Source organism: Limulus polyphemus, unplaced genomic scaffold, assembly GCF_000517525.1.
Source record: "Limulus polyphemus unplaced genomic scaffold, Limulus_polyphemus-2.1.2 Scaffold233, whole genome shotgun sequence".
NCBI classification, from domain to species: domain Eukaryota; kingdom Metazoa; phylum Arthropoda; class Merostomata; order Xiphosura; family Limulidae; genus Limulus; species Limulus polyphemus.
Genome location: NW_013665843.1, coordinates 459,285 through 473,791, shown reverse-complemented (window position 1 = coordinate 473,791; position 14,507 = coordinate 459,285).

The following is a 14,507-nucleotide window of genomic DNA, read 5'->3' as shown; positions in this document are numbered from 1 at the left end:
CCATAATGGTATCAACACTCTTTTTAGTCTCTCTTAAAGTATTAACGAAGCCTTGGGTCCACCATAATGGTATCAACACTCTTTTTAGTCTCTCTTAAAGTATTAACGAAGCCTTGGGTCCACCATAATGGTATCAACACTCTTTTTAGTCTCTCTTAAAGTATTAACGAAGCCTTGGGTCCACCATAATGGTATCAATACTCTTTTTTAGTTTCTCTTAAAGTATTAACGAAGCCTTGGGTCCACCACCACCAATAAAGGAAGTGGTGTAATAATATTTTATCTCCCTAGCACAGTATTTCTCAAACGGTGGGCCGCGACCCCTTGGGAGTCGCAAGCTGTCTGCGCGGAGTCAACATTTTATTTAAATAAACAAAATGTTTTTTCATCTTTATAAAGAAAATTGGGGGTCGCGACGACCAAAGCCCGGACGTAAGGGTCGTCTGGCAAATCCGTTTGAGAAACATTCCCCTAGCAGGTTGACTCGTACGAAGGGTATGTACACTTTAAACCTATTTGTCCATTTTTAGGCGCCTGTTTTGAGATAATTGAAAACGTTTAATAGTTATAAAACAGTGAACTTTTGATTTTAAAATTATGGTATCAAGAAGTGTAACAATCAATTGTTTTCATGTTTGTTTGTTTTGTAAATTTCTTGTATGTATTTGTGTTTTATACGCATTTTTATACTATCTGAAACCTGTAATTATTTTCTTTCGTGCAATGAATCAGCTGTAGAGCATCGAAAATTAACAAAGTTGTGGCAGTAACTATTAAGGCTAACTGCCTTAGTTATATATAGCTGGTAAACCCATGCTTAAACTTTAGGCCTAACTGTCGGTTTTTAGGCACATTTGGAATCTGTATTGGGATTTAATGTTATTCCTTATTTATAAGCAACGAAAAGGTAAAAAAAATTAACGTAGCGCGTTTCCTTGTGAGTTATCTATGTCACTGAAGTAATTGTCTTTAAAGTTAATGTTATAAACGTCGTAGTTTTACACTCGAATAAACGTAAAAGTTCCACTATACAATTAGCCAATAGGAATATTGGGTTTACATGCGAGATAGCACGCACACACACGGACTGACTGACACACATTATTCTTTCAATTAAATAGATGCCCAAACCCGTTTTTTTCTATAATTACATATACATATATATATTTCAAAGATTTATTAGAATTATGATTCATCAAAATGTTGATTCATTCGTTGTTTTTTTCCTGCGGGTAGATTGTCAATTTTTGGGCATGTATTTATAATATAATGACTTTATTAATTATTAATAACAATAATATAGATAAACTTGCAAGTTTAAGATATTGTATGTTATATCAACATTCAAACTAGATTCTATAGATTTTATATCAATAACGTTTACTTTTTACCAGACATTTTGTCAGAACCATTTCTACTGTATACACCATGTTCATTATTTTACCAGGCATTCTGTCAGAACCACGTCTACTATATCTACCACGTTCAATTTGGTACTACTGGAAACTATGATAATCACATCCACTACATTTACCAGGCATTCAGTCAGAACCACGTCTACTATATCTACCACGTTCAATTTGGTACTACTGGAAACTATGATAATCACATCCACTACATTTACCAGGCATTCAGTCAGAACCACGTCTACTCTATCCACCACGTTGATCTTGGTACCAGACACTGTTATAACCGTCTCTTCTATATTTACCACGTTCATCTTAGTACCAGGCATTCAGTCAGATCATCTCTACTAAATCTACCACGTTCATTAATTGTACCAAACACTCTGTCACAGCAATCCCTACTTTATCTACCACGTCCATCTCTGTACCAGACACTCTGTCAGAGTAATTTATATTATATCTACCACTTTCATCCTTTTACAAGATGCTCTGTGAGATCCATTTCTACTATATCTATCAGGTTGACCTTTGTAATAGACACTCTGTCACATTCATCTGTACTGTATCTACAATGTTCATCTTTTTACCACACACTATAAGAACCATCTCTACTATATTTACCACGTTCAACATATTCTTTGACCAAAATCATTTTTTGCAAATCGCATTTACGTTCTAAACTAAAACTCTATATTATTTCCGTTAAAATTCAAACATAACGTTTTATTACAAGTTTCGAATATATATATATATATATATGTTTCAAGTGGTGAAAAACAAGGACTTCTTTCAGCTACTTTAAATTTGAGATTTTCACTCTACGCTATGAAAGTTCCCATTCTATGTTTTTATCTTCGTATCAGTCCTGATTTTCCCTTTATCTTTAACCCTGACATTGCTGCGCTGAGCGTAGAAAGCTACATAAGGTTATCAGTAATTTATCGTGAAATATACATGGTTTTTCGATGTAGCAGTTCACCTGTACACTTATAATACTTACCCTAGAAATGGGGAGGAGGGTCCCATAATGCTGCACATAAACTGCCACACGCTTTTATCAATATGTTATACCATTTATACTGGCAGACGAGACTACCTACCGTGACAGGTGAGCTACCGTGTGTCGGCGGCATGATCTTCGAAATTTAAGATGTCGAGGTGGTGGTGTAGTCCGCTTAAACATTTTTCGGAATTTTAACGACGATGGACAGACTGCACAACTACACAGACTACAAAAGTAAATTATAAGGAGCCCTGTCTAATCTTCTTTGTTTCTTCTTGAAAAGATATTTAGCAGCGTCAGTTTGTCTGTCTCGAAACAAAGAGATCGTCTGAACTTTCGTAATCACGTGACAAACTTTCAAACAAATAGGAGCAGATAACTTCACGAACTGACAAGTCTTTTAGTATTAGTGCTCAATATGGGTGATTTAATCGAGCTCTACACCCTTCAAACTCCCCTCTCTTCCATATCTATACAGACGTTTTCAATTCACAGAGTTAAGACAGACGTACACACGACGTAATTCGAAATCTTATAATGAATGTCTCCTTTAAAGATGAAGTAATTGAACTGACAGATAAATAATCTTAGCTGACACATCATCGTTATTAACATCTTAAGGGTACTGAACTATTTCCACTATGCAATGGGTATTGTATTAAAAATATATTTTATTTGTTATGATGCGTTATATGTAATGACACGTGGTTGATGTAGATCAAAGGTCAAGAGGAAACTGTGATTCAATGAGAGTCACTGAGTGTGTGAGATAAGTTTAAATTTGATCAAACACAAGGCCTAACAAGCTGGACCTGGAATAAATGTTTGGAATAAGTTTTTGTATTTAGGTTTGAAAAGCCAGATTACTTTGTTACATGAATAGTTAATAAGGCAACATCTAAATTTCAATTACATTTGTCATAACCAAACATTATTAGGCATACTGTATTTTGAAACACTACATTCTTTATTCGGTCCCTTACGGTTTTTGTTTTTCGATAAGATGAGTGCATAACAGTATTTCAACCATACTAGCACTTCCATCTCTATTGTCGACGACGCGTTTCGCACAATAACAGAGCTCAACAAGCCGGCTGGGATACAACAAACATAGTAGAGTTTCAACGCCATTTGTTAGAATAACAATTGTTGTGGTGTAAAACCAAGAACGGCTTCTACGTTTCACCGCATTATTGACACAGGAATATTCAGTCAACCAATTTATCACACTACGCATTCTTAAGGATCAAACTTATATAAAACCTAGTGTGTGTCGCGTCACGTCACGCCTCCTTTCTCGAAATAGGAGGAGTCATAAAAGCTAAAATGCATTTATCCAAATCAAATAGTTCAATTACTGTCTGTCAATTACGATTTTAGTGAATGGATGCAAGGGGGCCGTAAGGGGGGAGGTTCCGGGAAACCTTATAAGTATAGTAAGTGTGGGTATAATAAGCCTAAAGTAAAGAAGTAGTGTGGGATCACCTAGCCTAGAGCCAAGTGCATAAAATTTATCATGAAAGTAAGAATATTGATTCAATTTTAAACTTAAATCATTTCTGAATTAAGCTACTTTTTGTTATATCACCAACGTTTTTAATAAGAAACAAACCTCTTTATTCAACGGAGACTCTAAACCAACAAATATTTTTTCCAGTTTTGCTGTTTATACATTTCATTTTATACTTTCAGTACATAGACTAACAACAATATTAGATTATACATTTGTTGCTAAGCAACATGACATAAAAGCCATTATTGGAACGTAGTGTTACCAACACGCATTGGCTTTTCTATATATTAGAAGTTGTTAATTTAACTGATTTTTAACAATAATTATTCCATGAATATGCCACGAATTCATTTCATGAATGATCTTAATCTTGATTGGCTCGTAAAGGAATTTACCAACGTAGGACTACCTCGACTGCACTTTTCTGCCTCTTTGTTGGTCAAGTTTGATTTCGCAAAATGTATTTATTTCAATTAGCTATGAAATGTGAGGTTAGGGTATACCATGGGGTGGGGGTGGTAGTACTTGCACCGTCATTTTTGACGGGCTATACGCTAGTTTGTTACAAACGACAAAGTTAATCTCTCTCGTTCAAAACAGGAAAAGGACCATATATTCATGCCTATAAAGAAACATATTGTTACGCCTCCAGTCGTTACTTAATTTTCCGTAACTTCGTTCCGACGAAACTTTAGCGACACAAGTCCTTTCTTAAATAAAACTGGTTTATTCTTTCCGAATACAACTTTACCGATACACTTAATTTCAACAGTCGCTCTATAACAAACGCTAGAACGTCTCACGTGCTCGTGCTCGACAATACTCAATTACACACTCTCTGACTGCAGTTCAATTACTCATTACTTATACACTGTCCCGTCACGTTGTGACCATCTTATATATACCAGTCTACCCCCAATCTAGTAATCTCCCGACAATTCACGAAGATTCGAGAAAGAAGTGGCGTGATACTAGTCACGTGACCTCGCTGACGCAACAATATGTTGCTTTCTACCAGTTAAAACTGTGAGTGTAGCATGACCATCTATTTGTAGATATTACAGTTTTCAATAGAATTATCTATATACGGTTATATGAGCTTCATCATGACACGGACACTATAACTGCAATGCTAATCTCCTATCTATACAAATGCATTCTTTATATATGGTTTAGTAATAGCATTTCCTTGTAACCCTCGGAAAAGCAAAGAAACTATTTTCAACTAGTTACTAAAACACGCAAGTTTTTAAACCTTATATGAAAAATATACAGTCAACCAACTCTTAAGCTCATGAAACAAAGCTTAACGAATATCTATCGATGCAAATTTTCATTTGACAACCTGATGTCTAGATTAGAGCTTATCAAGTATAATGTTAACTTTCTTCACTAGAGGGAGGTTCCACAGACTTTTAACCATACTTTTTTCCTGCTCTTGAAAGGAAAACAATAACGTCATATAAATCAACCGAACGGAACACGTTACTTGACAAACATTGTTACCGTATGAATGGTCACATACAAATGGCGCCAGTAACATAATGTTATCTCATCCAGCCAAAAGTGTAGATAGCTGGACAATTAGCATTGCATGGATTTTTGAAAGACTGACAGAGGCTGTTTTGTTTGGATTTAATCAGGAATGGTTACAAAGATTGGGGGAAAAAACTACAAACACGCAAAAAACAACAACACACACACACACAAAAAAAAACCGCCACGCAGTAATTTTCTTCAATGTCATTGAGTTATTTTTATTGCGTTTTCCACTCATAGTTGTACGTTCACTTGATTATATAACATTGTTACGTCTCCGTTCGTTAGTTGATTTTCCGTAACTTCGTTCCGACGAAAGACGAAACCTTTAGCGACACAAGTCCTTTCTTAATAAAACTGGTTTATTCTTTCCGAATACAAATTTATAATACACTTAATTTCAACACTCGCGCTATAACAAACGCTATATCTCACGTGGCCAACAATATTTTCTCTGACTGCAGTTCAATTACTCAATGCTTACACATTGTCCCGTCACGTTGTGACCATCTTATATATATACCAGACTACCCCCAATCTAGTAATCTCACGAAGGTTCGAGAAAGAAGTGGCGTGATACTAGTTACGTGACCTCGCTGGCGCAACACTATCTATCTATCTCGCTGGCTTTCTTTGCCAGGCTTATATTCTAAAAAACACACTAGGGTTACCGGGCAAATTCCTGATCCTTCGAGAAACTCCAGCGCGAATGCTCCCAGCGTCACGCGACTTCCACTCTTGTAACAATACGTACTAGGATTTTCGTCAAACATCTGACGAAATTGAGACAAACAAAACATTCAGATTATTATTCTTAATATATTTAACACAAGCTGGTGATCATTACGAACTGTCTTCAAACGAGGCAGAAAACTTAAACAGATCTTAACAAAACTAAAAAATCCTGTCTCCTAGTTTCATAATCTTTAAAACTTTGGCAATTGACGTATGAAGTGCTTTTTTGTAAAGCCAGTTCATGCATTAATTACCAGCGATTAGACTACCAAATAAACTATACTCTACAAAAAAACAGGAATTTGCATTTCCAGACCAAGCAGGTATGAACGAGGGAAGTATTGAATTTTAATGTCTAGAGACTGTTGAGTGAATCAATCAAAATGATAACGGGTGAATAAGAAAATACTTCCAAAACAATAAAGTTTAGTGCAAGGTGTATATAAGATAATAACAGGTTAAATTCTCTAACTTGGGTTAATAAGCAATTAGTAAGGGGATTGATATTTATTACAGGAGTCACTTTAAAGCTATGATCCAACCAGTAAAATCCAATGTGAGTATGTATTTGCACAGCTAGCGTAATATATATCATTTATACAACAGAAATTAAACTTTTGGAGCAAATTCACAATTGAAATAGTGTTAAAAGGTGTCTCAAATGCCTAGAAAAACTGCAGCGACACTTCTTTTGGTCAAATCAATACTAAAAAATTTCCGTAGACAGTGGTGTAATCCTAAATTTTATAGTGCTGGAATCATGCCAAATTTTTGTCAGAGAACTCATATTTAAAACACAAACCCCATTTCTGTTTTGTAGATGATATAACATCGTTTCAGAGTACTACGGCAGCACAAAATCCTTGCCTGTTGGTTAAACAATCCATGGCGCCCAATACACGAACAAAAACAGCTTTGGGTAGCTATTATATTCTAAAGGCTAAGAAAGCTTATTTTTATCATATGTTCAATAATCTTTGATGATAGGATTCTGAAGCAAAAGGTTAGGTTGGCTATTACATTTAAGAATAAACAAACTTAGGCATATTTCCAGAGAGACAGGAACATCCATAAATTTGGTCATTGTTGATATAAAGAGAGAAGACAGTTTCATAAAGCGTGAATAAAATAATGAGGCATGAGATTTGCATGAAGTCAATTCTCATTGATAAAGAGCCGCTTAAGTGAAAGGAATACTTATAAAGCCAGAACATTTTTTGGACAATTTGGCAGCAATAAACCCAAATATATATATATATCAGAATTGGGTTTCAAAATTAATTGAAAAGGTATGTAGTATAGGTCTCACACATTTCAGCGGATTTACAATGGAAACGGTTCTCAAAATGTCAAACTATATTCCATGAAGGTTTTCTAGTATGTTGTAAACAAAAGCAGATACCCAAAAACATATAACAGACCTGTATTGTGTTAAAGGAATATCAAAAATTCCTCCAGATGAATGTTTTTATAAAATTGTGATATGTTGCTTGGTTTTTCAGAAGTGCCTTTAGAATAGTCAATACGTCTGACAATATATGGCTATCAGCATTTTGTATTCTTTATTCTATCGTGGAATGTTATGGTGAGGAGCTTACTAAAATGAGCAGGATGGGAAACAAAATGGACAGCTTGAATCCGTGTTTCCAAAAGTTCCCACATCTTTGATTCAACAAAAATGTCCTTGATTAACAAGAAACCTGCTTAACGTACTGATTAGCTTACAGAAACTCTAACTATTACTGAATAACTTTACTCGATCAATCTTCTCTCAATCAACAACTATTAGATATTTTACTTACTCTGAATACTTCAATGAATTCTCAATCACTGAACTAAACTACTTCTTCATTACTTATTACTTATATTTATAACTAATGTACCTATGTCTAGACATTATTTGAGAATACCATATTCTAAACTTTCTAGGTATTTTAGGACCAGGTTTTATGAATGTACTTGATCTTAATGTAATGTACTCTCTAATTAATATCTACATTAAAACATTGAAAACGTAGCTTACAACATAGCATCTTTCTGGATTGTGAAGCCCCTTGAACAACATTAATACATAAATATAAAAGTATACTAAACTGTCCTCTTGTCCTTTATCATCATGTGTTGTTCTGTCATTGAGGGAGTTCCCTCTTGGTAGGTGGTCAAGCAAATCCACTGTGGCTCTATCCTTGATGATCCTCTGAGAGTGGTCTTGACAGGAAACATGGGTTCCTCAGAAGGTTGACTTCCCAATGACAAATTATTCTCTGGAGTTACCCAGTAGGCTGTACTTTCAGTGATTATCCTTGTGGATGGCACTTGACTTGGATTGCCTGTCTCTCTGTATTTAGTGAACCACATCATTGATTCTTTTAAGTGAACATATGACCCTTCCTAATATCTGCTTAACTTTGAAGCTCACTCATTCTTGCAATAACAAATGTTCAGCCATATCATATAACTTTAACAAAATCCAGTCTTATCAGAACTAACATCACAGTGACTTTTCATTTTATCATTAGCGTTATCTTTTAATTATATAGATATTTCGTCTCGGTCTTCTTATAATTTCTGTCTATTTTTTTCTTTTCTCTTTCACTGTTTTATATTTTTTACATTTTTTTCATCGTCTTTATCAAGCTTCCTATTTTGCTTTGTGCCCGTGTGGTCGTCATTCGCAAGGTGAAGTGTGGTCAAAATTATATTATATTTTCGTAACATAATCCAACATCTAACACCAGCATTGTAACATGCTCTAATGTATTAAAGCTACAGTTCAATGAAGTAAGTTGAGCAGTCAATTTAATGTTGCAAATAGGAAGAAACTTCATTCATAATTACTAGCCAGTAGTATTGTGAAGAAGAAAGGCAGGTTCTGTGTTGACTTTCAGGTGTGTCAACTCAGTCACATCTTTTAATGTATTTCAATTACCCTAGACAGGTGAGTAGTTGAACATGCTGGAAGGCACTCTTTCAACACACAACACCTAGAATCCAGTTACTATTACGTAGACTGCTTTTAGTACTTGAGGTGGCTTGTATGTATTTTACGACAATTGGTTTAAGCTAAATACTTGCTAATTCTGAGTCGCTGATGAAGCTTATACTACGAATCTTGCAATGGGAGAAATGCCTTATCCATGTGGATGAAATAATAGTGACTTTTTACACACTTAGCTCTACTGCTGAGGACATGAAAATGGTCATTCAGCAGAGAAATAACTAAGATTTAAAATGGGTACCAATGAAGTGCTCTTATGCTTGTGATTGTGTTAATTTAATATGCAGATATAATGTGTCTTCTGATCACAAGGAAATTTTTGTGGTTAAAGACTGTTCTAGAACTGTGATAAAAATAAATTCACAGCTTCCTAGGCTTTGAATCATATTATCAATGTTTTTTGGCCGATTTCCAAAAGGTTGTTGTTGTTATTATTATTAAGTACAAAGCTACACAAAGGGCTATCTGTGCTCTGCCCAACACGGGTATCGAAATCCGGTTATTAGCTGTATAAGTCTGCAGACATACTGCTCTGCTACTGGGAGCATTCCAAAAGGTAAATGTAGCATTGTCTGTTTTGTCTAAAACTTATTCATGTGTTAGATGGACTGATGAGAGAGATCAAGCAGTCTTGCCATTAAAGTGTTTTGCAGCTAAGACTCTGATGTTGAAGTATCTAGGCCATGATTATACACTCATATATACAATTGCCAACGACATGTGAATGGCAGTGTTATGGTCTCAATTACAAGAAAATGTAGAACCTGTTATTATATATGCTAGTCAGGTTTATATTTCCTAAGCTTCAATATTGTACAATAACAAATAACTCTTTGAGCTGTCAAATATTACTGCGACCACATTTATGACAGAATGTTAATTATTTCAATGGATCATCAATCACTGAAATGGCTAGTGTACTTACAAAATTAAAAAGTATTATTATTCTACATGGGTAACAATGTTGCAAGATTTCAACTTTGTTGTATATCATCATCCGGGACAGCAACGTGGTAATAAAGATAGTTTATCTTACTAGATGGTGAGAAATTCTCTGCTTGTTGAATGTTCAGATTCTAAACGACGTGTAGCTGTAGAAAGTCCTCCCAGCAGCTAACTAGTGGATAAACACTACAGTTGACAAATATGAAACTCCAGAAGAAGCAATGAGGGACCCAGATCTACCTTTGTGCTACTTGTCATGCAGAAAAGGTAAGTGGAATCTTCACAGGATGGAGAAATTATGATTTACAGTCAAAACATGCTATATCACTGCTATTTACCAGATAAATATGACTCCCGATTTGTGAAGCAGCTAATGATACTAATGATTCTGAAGCAGGAGATACTCCGCATTTTGCAAAGACCTAGAAGTCATTTAGGGAGTGTCAAGTGCTACAGCTAATGCGTAAAAGCAGTTTTCTGTTTTTGTTCATACCAAAATGTAAGAGGTGGTATATGTACTGTGCTATGTGTACTGCCCAAAAGAAAATGTGGCTATCCCAGAATAATTTCATCAAAATATCACAAGATCTTCATTAGATAGAATAGCCTTGAACATTGTTTTCAGAAAATGATCAAGATAATTTATATGTGCTTGTTACTGGTTTTTTCAACAAAGATACTGAAGTGTTACCGCTGGTTAACACTTCGACCCACACTGTCACTGACATGTTAGTCGAACAGTAGATAGTACAATTTGGAAAACCTGTATAAATACACAGAGATCAAGGAGCAAACTTCAACAGCCAGTTGTTTGAAGAGTTGTACCAGGTTCTAGGTGTAGTAAAAATTCTCTCTACACACACACTGTCAAGTTTATGTGAACAGATGAGTGAAGCAGCCATTCATCAACAGAAAAAAAAAATAACAAGACAGTAAAGGAATGAAAGTTCCCGTGCAGGAATTAGGTATAACTGGTGTACACACCAGCATTAAAGAAGCCACCTGAGTTCAGTCAGGATTTGTCTTTATCTCATTCTTCAGGAGATGAATCCATCAAACTACAAGTTGTAGAAGTCATGTAGTATGCTTAATTGTTCATTAAATGGTCGGACCAGGAAGCATATGTTAGAGATTGATTATTCAAAAGATAGTGAGAGCACTGTGTCATACTGTCCCAGTCCTTGATGATGATGATGCCAAAAAGTACTTCTATGTCTTATTACAGAGAGCCGAGTAAATTATATTAAAATTTCTTTGAATATGCAAATCATCAAATCATGTAAAACTACAGATTGATAAATTTCGAGAAGGGTATTTGATAGTCCTTTTTGATACAAAATATTCATATTCTGAGATCTTAAAGATGTGTTCAGATCGGAGATTTAGACTTTTCGATATGATAATATTCCTTTGATAGATTGTTTAGGCAGAGTATTCATGATGAAACTTTGTAGAATGAACGGCAACTGCCTGTTGTATAGACACAAGTGTAGAGGACGACGTTTTTAAAGTCTTCCGCTTTTTGTCTTCAGGTTAGTGTGTTCATGGTCTATGGCAGATATTTTGGTGTAAAGTTAATAGTTTAGAGAAAACTATTAATCACCAAGGGTGTTCGAAGATTAGCAATCCTCCTTCACCTTGCTCGAGGTTAAACATTAGAAGTTCGTAAAGTGGACATCGTTCTAATGGGCCAAGTGGGCGAAAAAAAGTATGTATATATAATTAAATCAAAATTGAATACAAACACACACATATATATACACATATACTTTATACATATATACACACATGCACTGGTGGTACTATTGAGGCAAGTGGGCGGAAGTGAAGGCGAGGGCGTAGCAGAGGCTGGTTGTTATTGCAGCAGAAACAAGTCGAGAACGATTGTTGATAAAGTATTGATAGTATTAATTTGTGGAGCTCTAATATAATATAGAATACTGAACAACATCTGGATAATTTTGTATACTTGAATGTATTAAAATTACAATATATATGAGTTCTTTTCATCCATTTTACCAATAAGCATACATTTAGTTTGCCCTACTGAAATCTCATGAAGGCTCAGAGTTGTATATACACTGACTGGATGTAATTCGTCCCATTCAAATAACGAAATATTCCAATTTCTGTCGTCAGAATGTTCCCCACATCAACAGAGCATCTCCAGCAATTGCTCTGTCAGAACAACACAAACAATGATGAGTTCCTTATTTGGTACCCAATATTATTCTAAGTCAGTAGGGAGAGTGAAATACAACTCATAAAACCACATCATAAGCTTCTAATCCTTCATAGTTACAATATGATTTGAGATAAGCAGCTTATGAAGTGGTTTTTGGATAGCATATAACACTTTTCATACGCTGTGGTTCAAAGTTTTCAATCTTGGTTATTGTTGAAATAAACGTTTAATTGGGAGATAGTCTGACTGCCCAATCATCTTTACCTTTAACCAATTACTGGCAGTTGGTGGCAATAGTTTTACGTTTAGAAGACACATTTCTTCTCAAGGTCGCTGTTGATAGACCGTGATGAAATATATTTATGGCACTTTATTAAAGGAAACACTATTTAACAAAGCGTCACCTTTTGTATACAAGCACCAATTATCAGATTACCTTGCGACTTGGAAAGTTCTTACTCTTATCCATTGAATTTCATTTTCTCCATTACATTTTTGTATTTATATTATTCAAACAATTACCTAACCCACCAATTGATCAGGGGTGCATATGCAAGACAGATGTGTGTGTACGCGGATGGGTGCGGAGTTAATAACGTAATAACATGTAGTAGAAGTGAATGCAACAAAATGTTTAAGTAGTTAAAGTACGCCTTTCGTCAGCTTTGGTTTAAAAAATATGTAATGATTTTTCGTAAAGAAAAGCGTTTGAATGTAAATATGTTGAGAATTCTCTTTCTAAACCTAAAAATGAGAAAAAACAAATCTTTTCTTTAATAGAACCTCCAAAAATATATATATTCATTTGTCAGCTGAACTGAGATATGATAGTAACTGAACAGCTTGAATAATTTTTATTAGGATTGAACGCGAATAGTTTATATTTCATGATTCTTAGGAAGTTTCACAAAGAAAACAAAATGTGGCCTATTTGGTAATGTTCTTCTGTCTTTCATATTAGCATATTTACTCTTCCTAAACATAGCTATGCAAAATTCACCATTCGCGCGGAGAGTGTCACGTATTTATCTAAGATAATTTCTTCGAACTTGTCAACGGTGCTGTAATTGTTTTAGCTTTTTCTTATGATACATATCTAACTAATAATGAATTATTAATTTGTGAATTTACCTATAAACTACAATCTGTGTAAATGGCAGCATCTTTTCAGTTAAATTTTATATGGCAATTGTTACAGCACTCAAAACCAAATAAAAAACGCTTTGTTACAACTCACCTTATGACATAATTATAAGAATTGGTATAAATGGATAATGTCCATCAGAAGTTTTCCAAAATAATTATACTCAAACATGAATAACTTTTTATATAAGAAATAATGACATATTTAAGCATAACAATTTAGGTTTCTTATCAACTTGTGCCTTAAAAATATATTTTATATTTCTGCATTATATCCTATTTATCTTGTTTTCTTTCTTAGTTCCATTCGGGTCTAGTTGGTATTGTTTTTCAAGTTCTATTTCTATCTACTTTGCTTGTACAAGAATAGAAACTTTGATCAAAGAATTATTTGATTTTATTTTCATGTAATCCCTGCTTTTACAAATTATTTACTATTTGCAAAAAATACACAATTAGTTGTGCATGTTGATAAATGATAAAACTGATTTTAAGATGCATCATGCATGGTTATATTTTTTGTCTCTATTCTCCCTATCTCTCGTGCGTATATATATATATAATTTCATTTGTATTGTAGCAGGGGCCCCACAATTAATTCTTGCACGTGGTCCTGCACTAGTAGGCTTAAATTCGCAGTAGCTGCTAACAATTTCACTTACCTGCGAATTTCTCTCACAGTACCACACACTCTTGTAACTCTATACTTCATTGAAACATAAACCCAATCCTCACAAAACAAAAATAACAGAGGAGTTGATTAAAAGTTTCAGTTATATGCTAATTCTCTCCATCTTCAGCTATAATGATGCATCTAAGTCTCATTGTTTGTCATCAACTACAAAATGCACCTATATACATGGTAGGTGCACGAGAGAAAACAACAAAATAATTTTCACTATTATAACAACCACCAGCTAAATGAATATTTGTCATGGTAGTGCTGGCATCTGGGGTCGTGAAACCCACTACATTACTTGAACACGAAAATTTAAAGAAACAAAGAATATAGTAAAATTGCATATTTTGCCTGATCTGTA